Source organism: Columba livia, chromosome W, assembly GCF_036013475.1.
Source record: "Columba livia isolate bColLiv1 breed racing homer chromosome W, bColLiv1.pat.W.v2, whole genome shotgun sequence".
Lineage (NCBI taxonomy): Eukaryota > Metazoa > Chordata > Aves > Columbiformes > Columbidae > Columba > Columba livia.
Genome location: NC_088641.1, coordinates 3106160 through 3114516, shown reverse-complemented (window position 1 = coordinate 3114516; position 8357 = coordinate 3106160). Strand labels below are relative to the sequence as shown.

The 8357-nt window shown below is 47.1% G+C and overlaps 1 pseudogene; it reads left to right on the top strand.

Moving 5' to 3' along the window:
* Positions 1–752: 752 nt before the first annotated feature.
* On the top strand, positions 753–2757 carry LOC135576999 (tumor necrosis factor ligand superfamily member 10-like; annotated as a pseudogene).
* The last annotated feature ends 5600 nt before the right edge of the window (positions 2758–8357 follow it).

Below are 8357 nucleotides of genomic sequence, written 5' to 3'. Positions count from 1 at the left end.
AGATGTTAACAATGGCAAAGTCTATCACAGCTAAGTGTGAAATTGGCTTGAAAAATAATCCTTTAGTAAAAAGAAAGATAGATATGGGGAAAATTAAGACAGGAGTACAACCAGGAGATTATTGGCAAATAGATTAGGTGGAACTCCCCAGAACTCGAGGATTCAGATATCTATTAGTTGGGGTAGATACCTTTTCAGGATGGCCGGAAGCCTTCCCTTGTTGCACCAACCAGGCACAAGAAACTGTAAAATGGTTACTAAGGGAAATAATCCCTAGATTTGGGGTACCACTGGGAATATCATCTGATAGGGGACCACACTTTGTTGCTCAAGTGGTAACACAGTTTGGGAATTAAATGGGAATTACATACCCCATGGAGACCCCAGTCTAGTGGACAGGTGGAGAGAAAGGAGAAGAGGAAAAAAAAAAAAAAATTAAAAAAAAATCAAACCCTAAAAAGGCAACTTAGCAAGATTTGTCAGGAACAAAAAATTCAGTAACGCTGAAGCTGTTGCGTATTAGGATTAAACCTAGGAGCGGAATGTTAGTAAGCCCATACGAAATTTTGTATGGCAAACCATATGAAGCACCTGATCCAAATCCAAGTGTGTATGTAAAGGGTAATCAGAATTTATACAATTACGTGTTTTGTTTGCCAACAGCGGGACAGCAGCGGGTGAACCCCAGCCCGGCCCACTCCACCGCCGGAGGGAACAGTGCAGCGCTGCGTGGGGACCAGCCCTGCCCGGCCATGATGCTGCCCGCAGCCGGTCCCAGCCCCGGGCAAACCTGCGGGGCCATGCTGGTCGCCGCCGTTTACTGCAGTCCGTCTGCGTGGCCGTCACCTTCCTCTACCTCACCAACGAGCTCAAACAGCTCCGGGACATGTACTCCAAGAGCAGCATCGCTTGTCTCACTAGGGAGGAAATGGGAAATTTCATCCAAAACTTGGATCTAATTGAAAGCGAAGACAGAGCGGCTGACCCCTGCTGGCAAGTAAAGTGGCACCTGGGAGAGGTAATTAAAAGGATGTTGAGAAGCTACGAGGAAAACATATCTGCAGTCAATGCTGACAGAGTGCTAACGCTGTCACAGACCGATGGGCAGCAGCCGCGTGGTCCCATCAACAGGACTGCGGCACATCTGACGGGCGACAGCAACAGGAAGAATTCCCTGTCCCCACGCATAGATTCCTCACCCAGGAGAGGGAATGGCAAAAAAAATAAACAACTGGGAATCGTCAAGAAAAGGCCACTCTTTCCTTTACAATGTGGAACAGAGAAATGGCGAGTTAGTGATACCCCAGACAGGCTTTTATTACATCTACTCACAAATTTAATTTCATTTCCGTGAAAACGAGAACGAGGATTCAGATTTGTTAGCACAAGTCAGGAACCCCAAACAGCTCGTTCAATATGTTTGCAAACTGACTAATTACCCAGAGCCCATTTTGCTCATGAAAAGTGCAAGAACAAGCTGCTGGTCTAAAAAGGCAGAATATGGACTTTACTCCATCTACCAAGGCAGCGTGATTCAGCTGAAAAGAGAGGACAGGATTTTCATCTCCATCAGTAATGGTGACATAGTTGACATGGACAAAGAAGCAAGTTTTTTTGGAGCCTTTATGATTGCTTAAAAGATTAAAATCGTGCTCCAAAGAAGCCATGATCAGGGTCAGTTGTTGAAAGAGCTGATTAAAATGGAGTGAAAATGCATTGTCTAGGAATAGAAAAGCATTTTCAAAGGGGGGAAATGTTATAGTTGTAACTAAGTTTTGTAAACTGTATCCAAGATTCTTACCTTATCTTGAGGCTTTGCAGGTTGTATACAAAAAGAAAACTGAAAGTTACTCCTCAGTTAGTCCTTATCTTATCTTGAAAGGATAGGATGTGCTGAGAATGCACATCTAAGAAATCCAAGAATTTTACATGATTTCACAATGAACATAGGAGTAGCGCGCATGCGCGGTGGCAAAAGGTGAAAAGTACACGGGCGAAGAAGACTCCTTACTTCATCCTGAAGACCCCCTGAACGACCACCAGAGGACACTGCGCATGCTTAGAGTAGTTCCAAGGTGTTGCAACTGATATTGTGAAATAGTTGTGTAATCTGATGAATATGCAATACATACGTTGTAACCCTAATGAATATGTATGTAACCAAATTGTATAAATGTAGTGGAGTTCGAATCAGTGGTGGAAGCCAGCTTTGGGTGCGAACCCCTGGTTTCCCAGCGCTGAAATAAAAGCACCGCATATAACTATGTCCATGACTATGTGTCTCGTTTCCTAACACCCCTAAGTTAGTTTAGATGGACAACAGGGTCCAAAACAAACTTTTATTCGGTAAAGAAAGTACAGCAGATTAACTGGTGGAAGACGGGATTTTAGCTATTCAATAGTGACTTAAATACAGGTTTGAGTATCAGTTGAGGTAATTATTAAAGGTGCAGTGTTATAAATAAGAGCCAATAAATCGATTTTGAGCCAATCAATCGATTTTATTGAGCAAGCGGTAATTAGGCAAAACAGTGCTGGGTGACAGGGGGAAGCTCATTTCCGCCAACTGGCACACACACTCAACTTTTCGTATGTGCTTATATATGTTATACGCTTGTTCACGCGCTGGGTGTTGCTGGGTGTTTCTGCCTCTGGAGTTCTGTTATCTGTTGCACCATCCGGGAGTTCTGTTATCTGTTGCACCATCCGGGTGCGGGCCTGGCCCGGGCCCCGCTGCCCCATCCAGGCGATCCAGGCGTTGGCTTAACTACTACTACAAGGTTCTACAAAACATAATCAAACTTGCACAAGCGCAGTTACTGCTTACAACAATATGCATAATATAATTGAATCCTACTCGTTTTGTTCAACATTAACAATTTTGACCATCACTTATTACATGCAGCAAATAATAACAATGGAGATCCACGGTGTGCATACACGTGGCTCACCAAAAACAATGCCAGAGTTGTCCCTGACTCCGGGAAAAGTATACACTTGCCTGAATCTGGCAAGGAATTATTAAAGAAAATACACGTGCTTATATTTAAGCATGGAATATGCACCCGAGATCCTGCGAGGAATTACTAAAGAAAATGTTATCACTCACCCATGTGGCTTGGTGAGGGAATCCCGGTCCCGGGAGATTACCTTAGGCAGCCATCCTGCCTAAGGGAGAGGGCTCTCGGCCGCAGACTTCGGCCCGTGCTCCAAGAGGTCCGCACAACTGGCGGCTGGACTCGTCAGGAGTCCCGTTTATATAGCTTTGTCAGATCTGACTGTAGGCATTCCAGAAGCTTCTCTGCACCCCCACTCTCGCTGTGGGGTGTCCTGAAGCTTCTAAGCACCCCCACTCTGGCTGTGGGCGCCCAGCGGCTCCTTGGCGGCTCTATGCCCCTACCCCTTCTCTCTCTTAACGACCCTTATCAACGGGTTCTGGGGTCAAAACAAAAGAAGTTGTTAACCCCATTGCGGGGGGGGGGGGGGGGGGGTGGGAGGGGTGTGGGGGGGGGAGATGTGTCTGCACCTTCCATATAGAAGGAAGGGAGGGGGAGAGAGGGGGGTTGTGCATCTGCAACAACCTGTTAGAGTGGCTGCATGTCAAGCGTGGACACTCAGGTGTCCACTCGACCACGGGCACCTGCACTGTGAGTCTGTCTCTGTCTCTCTGTCCCAGCTCCAGCTGAAGCGACAGCTAGTGGCAGCTCCTCAGAGTCATCACCAGGACATCACCAGGACAAATGCACATTGCTACCCACCAAATACCTTCCACCTGTAGCTTGCTCTATCTTGTTGTCCCTCTGTGTGCAGTGGGTATTGATCAGCCCGCAGGATCTATCTCTTTATTCCTCTATCTATTCCTCCTGCAGCATCTCTCTGCTCCAAGTATCTCTCAATCTGCTCCTCTGCTGTGCCTGTCTATACCTCCAGTATCCATCTGTGCTGCCTCCACTGCAGCTGTCAATAGTCATTTGTCTGGGGGATTTCTCTTTCTCTCCAGCTAGGAGCATCACTAGACCCTGGTGGTACAAAAATGCCAAGTGGGAGGGTGCTTGCTGACCCCAAGAGAGCCTGAGCACAGACCCACTTCATGACACGTGTGCAGAGCCTCAGAGCTGCTGCTGTCATTGTGGAGATTTTAGGGAGGAACTGAGTCATGCTGGTCCAGCTGGGTCAGGTCCCTTGGTGGTCACGCCCAGGGTGATGGGACATGCTGCACCCAATGCAGGCCTCAGTGCTGCCACTAGCCAGCCAGGCCAAGTCCCCTATCCCTGGGTGCTACGTTGACCCTAGCACCCCAACCCCTCTGCCCTGGAGGAGGGGAGCTTCCCTGAATGCCTGGGTTCCTGCTGGGCCATGGAGAAGTCCTGTCACCATCACCATATCTGACTCATCACACTCAGCCCAGCCTTCAGCTCTGGCTCCCTCCTCACCCCAGTGTGCGGGGTGTACAGCCCAGTACAGAGGGTGCCAGCACGCTGGATTCCAATGCACTCACACCAGGAAGGGAGGCTGGAGCCCTGTGTGATAAGGACCTGTGGAATGAATCTCAAAGGGCAGCTGGCCCTGTGGATCCCCCTGAAATGGGTCTGAGTCATATCTTCCCAGAGGCAACTCAGAAAGTTCATTGGCCAGTCACTGACAAACTGATGCTTGGGGGACAGGAAAGCACGGGAAGGTCCCTACCCTTGCTGTGGCAGGATGGGATGGGTCAGAGTGAGCTACAGCTGTCCAGCCCCAAAATGGAATGGCTGACAGCTGCTTTATCTCCTGTGCAAAGAAAAGCAGTGCCCAGGGGCCCTGTGGAGTCGGGAGCTGCTATATTCTCTGTGAGAACTGGTGCAGGTAGGTTGTAAGAACAACCAGAGGCCACGAATGCAATTGCAAAGAGCAAATTTCTTTTAGTTACCTCACTACCAGGGGATCTCCGAAACAGCACCTAAGCTCCTGGGCAGAGGTGACACAAGCGGAGACTCAGGCGCTGCAGAATTCAGCCCTGGCTGAAGATCAACAAGCCCGCTAATTTCGGCCTGTATATAACGATTCATGCAGGCGCAGTTTATCACACTGCTTTGATCTTTGCCTGCAGGAATCTCAAGGACGTAGGATAAGGTGCTTTTACATCTCTTTTCACAGGCCTGTTATCTAAACACAGAGCATCTACTTGTTATTTATGTGTTTTTCTACACCCCAGCTGCAGTCACTTGAGTGTATTTGCAGTTCTCCTCCTCGCCATTCTTCCTTTATTCCCATACACTCTCCCAGGGAAGGGGCTCATTTTTCCAGGAGAGCTGTTCTGTTCCATGGCCTTCCCTGGCACCGAGGTCCAAAAAAAAAACCAACAGATCATCCTGAGTAGCATCAAATGGCACATACAAAACAACCAAGCGATCAGGCCCACTCAACATGGCTTTATGAAAGGCAGATCCTGCTTGACTAACCTGATCTCCTTCCATGACAAGGTGACCCACTTAGTGGATGAGGGAAAGGCTATGGGTCTTGTGTACTTAGACTTCAGTAAAGTCTTTGACACTGTTTCCCACAGCATTCTCCTGGAGAAGCTGGCAGCTCATGGCCTGGATGGGTGTACTCTTTGCTGGATAAAGAGCTGGCTGGAAAGCAGCACTGCAGAGAAGGACCTGGGAATTCTGGTTGACAACAGGTTAACCATGAGTCAGAAATGTGCCTTTGTGGCCAAGAAGGCCATTGGTGTTCTAGGGTTCATTAGGAAAAGTGTGACCAGCAGGTCTAGGGAGGTTATGTTCCCCCTCTACTCTGCCCTGGTGAGGCCACATCTGGAGTACGGTGTCCGGTTCTGGGCTCCCCAGTTTAAGAAGGACAAGGTATTACCGGAGGGAATCCAGCAGAGAGCAACGAAGATGATTAGGGGCCTAGGGTCTGGAGCATCTTTCCTATGAAGAGAGACTGAGAGAGCTGGGTCTGTTCAGTCTGGAGAAGGCTGAAAGGGGATCTTATCAATGCTTATAAATATCTCAAGGGTCGGTGTCAAGAGGATGGGACCAAACTCTTTTCAGTGATGCCCAACAAAAGGATGTGGGGCAATGGGCACAGACTGAAGCATTGGAGGCTCTATCTGAATATGAGGAGAAACTTTTTTACTTTGAGGGTGACAGAGCACTAGAACAGGCTGCCCAGAGAGGTTGTGGAGTCTCCTTCTCTGGAGACATTCAAAACCTGCCTGAACTCATTCCTGTGCAATTTACTCTAGGTGGACCTGCTTTAGCAGGTGGGTTGGACTAGATGATCTTGAGAGGTCCCTTCCAACCCAAATCATTCTGTGAGAATCACCTTGACCCACCCCACCTTCCCAGGTACCTCTGTCCAACAGGCATGAGGCTCTGGATGTGGAATGCAGCGACTTGAGGAATAAGGGGAAATGGCAGCAAGTTCCTGCCTGGCGCAGAAGGAGGAGGGTTTCTACTGTGACCACCCCACCCTCCCAGGTTCCCTTGCAAAACAGGTATGAGGCCTTGCAAGTGGGACCAAACAACAACATTGAGGAAAGCGGTTCCACTAAGTTGGAGGTGCTGCAGAGGATAAGTCACCCTACACCCTCCATCAAAACAACTCCCACAAAGAAAAAAAGGTGGGTTGTGGTTGTAGGAGACTACCTTCTAAAGGGAACAGAAGGCCCTATATGCAGGCCAGACCCACTTCTTAGGAAAGTCTGCTGCCTCCCTGGGGCCAGGGTTGAAGATGTAAAAAGGAAACTTCCTGCCCTGGTTAGGACCTCAGACTACTATCCCCTGGAAATTTTTTCACATAGGCAGAGATGAAACTGAAGAGGGAAAACTTAAGGCAAACAAGAGGGACTTCAGGGCTTTGGGATGACACCTGGCTTGCTAGCAGCAAATAGGATGCACCTATCTCAAAGGGGGAAAAGGATCTTTGGGCAGGAGTTAGCAGAGCTCATTAAAAGGGCTTTAAACTAGATTTGAAGGAAGGGGAGGGGGAGAGGTGTAATAAATTTTGACTTAGTCTTGTAAGTAACAAAAGTTTTATGTTTAATCAAGCAATAAGCAAAGACAGCGCTGGGTGCGGCCTAGAGACCTCAGTCTCCCTTGCGGCACGCGCACACAGCTAATTCAGTTCTCTGGGTTTTATAGTCCATCTCTGGTCCACAGCTTCCGGGTGTAACTTTTCACTCATGTTGAAGGCTCGTATTGTGGTGCAACTCACAGTGTGTCTTGCATCATGTGAGGTTGACTGCTGCGTAGCCAGTTTCGATCGCCTTACTTTGCTTACTTATGAGGTAAATGCATCAAGCAGAACAAAGCAAGTAAGAACTCAAACAAACATCTCCTTGTTAGGTAAATACATCAAGCAGGACAAAGCAAGTAAGCATACAAACACTTCTCAGAACTCAAACAAACATCTCCAGGAGCTTTAATGAACAAACATTTCTCGGAACTGCTTGTTACAATTTTCCCCTTTTCTATTTTTTACTTATTTTGTTTGTTAAAGCGTTGCAACTCTTGACCACTTAATACTAATAATTCGGTGTCATTTTGATCATGCAATTTCTCATATTTTGCCTCAATCACCATCAAGTGAGCGGCTTCTAGTCTGCCTTTCACGATCGCTATTACTTTATTTAAGATACAAGGTCCGAATGTTAACACTAGGATTAAAAGAATCAGTGGTCCTGCTATAGTGGATAGGAGGGTTGTAAGCCAGGGTGATTGTCTGAACCAGTTCTCATACCAGCTCTGCCGAGATTCATATTCTTTTTTTCATTTTTCTATATTTTCTCGTAGTTTATTAATTGTGTCTCTTACTAGTCCTGTGTGATCGGCATATACACAACACTCTTCACTTAAAGCCGCACATAATTCTCCCTCTTTAAGAAATAATAGGTCTAAACCTCTTTGGTTCTGTAAGACTACTTCAGACAGAGATCTTACCGATTTTTCTAATGCGCTTATAGATTGCTCTATCCTTAACAGGTCTTCATCAACAGCCACTCTTAGCGCTGCAAATTGGTGGTTCTGATTCACTATTGAGGCGATACCTGTTCCTGCACCCGCCGCACTGAGGGCTATTAGGGTGCCTACAGTTATAGCAGTAATTGGTTCTCTTTTGGCCAAGTGGTGTGTTGCCATGATTTCCTCATATCCTTTTGGGTGATAAGTAATTTTAGGAATTACTACCACCTGGACGCAAAACTCGCTTAATCGTTTTATGTAATCCGTGGAGACACAAGGTGTGAGCCCAAAGTGAATTTTCATTAACATTATAGCCTTGTGTGGCTCCAAAGCTATCTGTTTTAGTCTTATTATTATTATTATCCAATTCTTCGGTTATTATTATATTGGGACCTATTGGCTGAGCTTTCT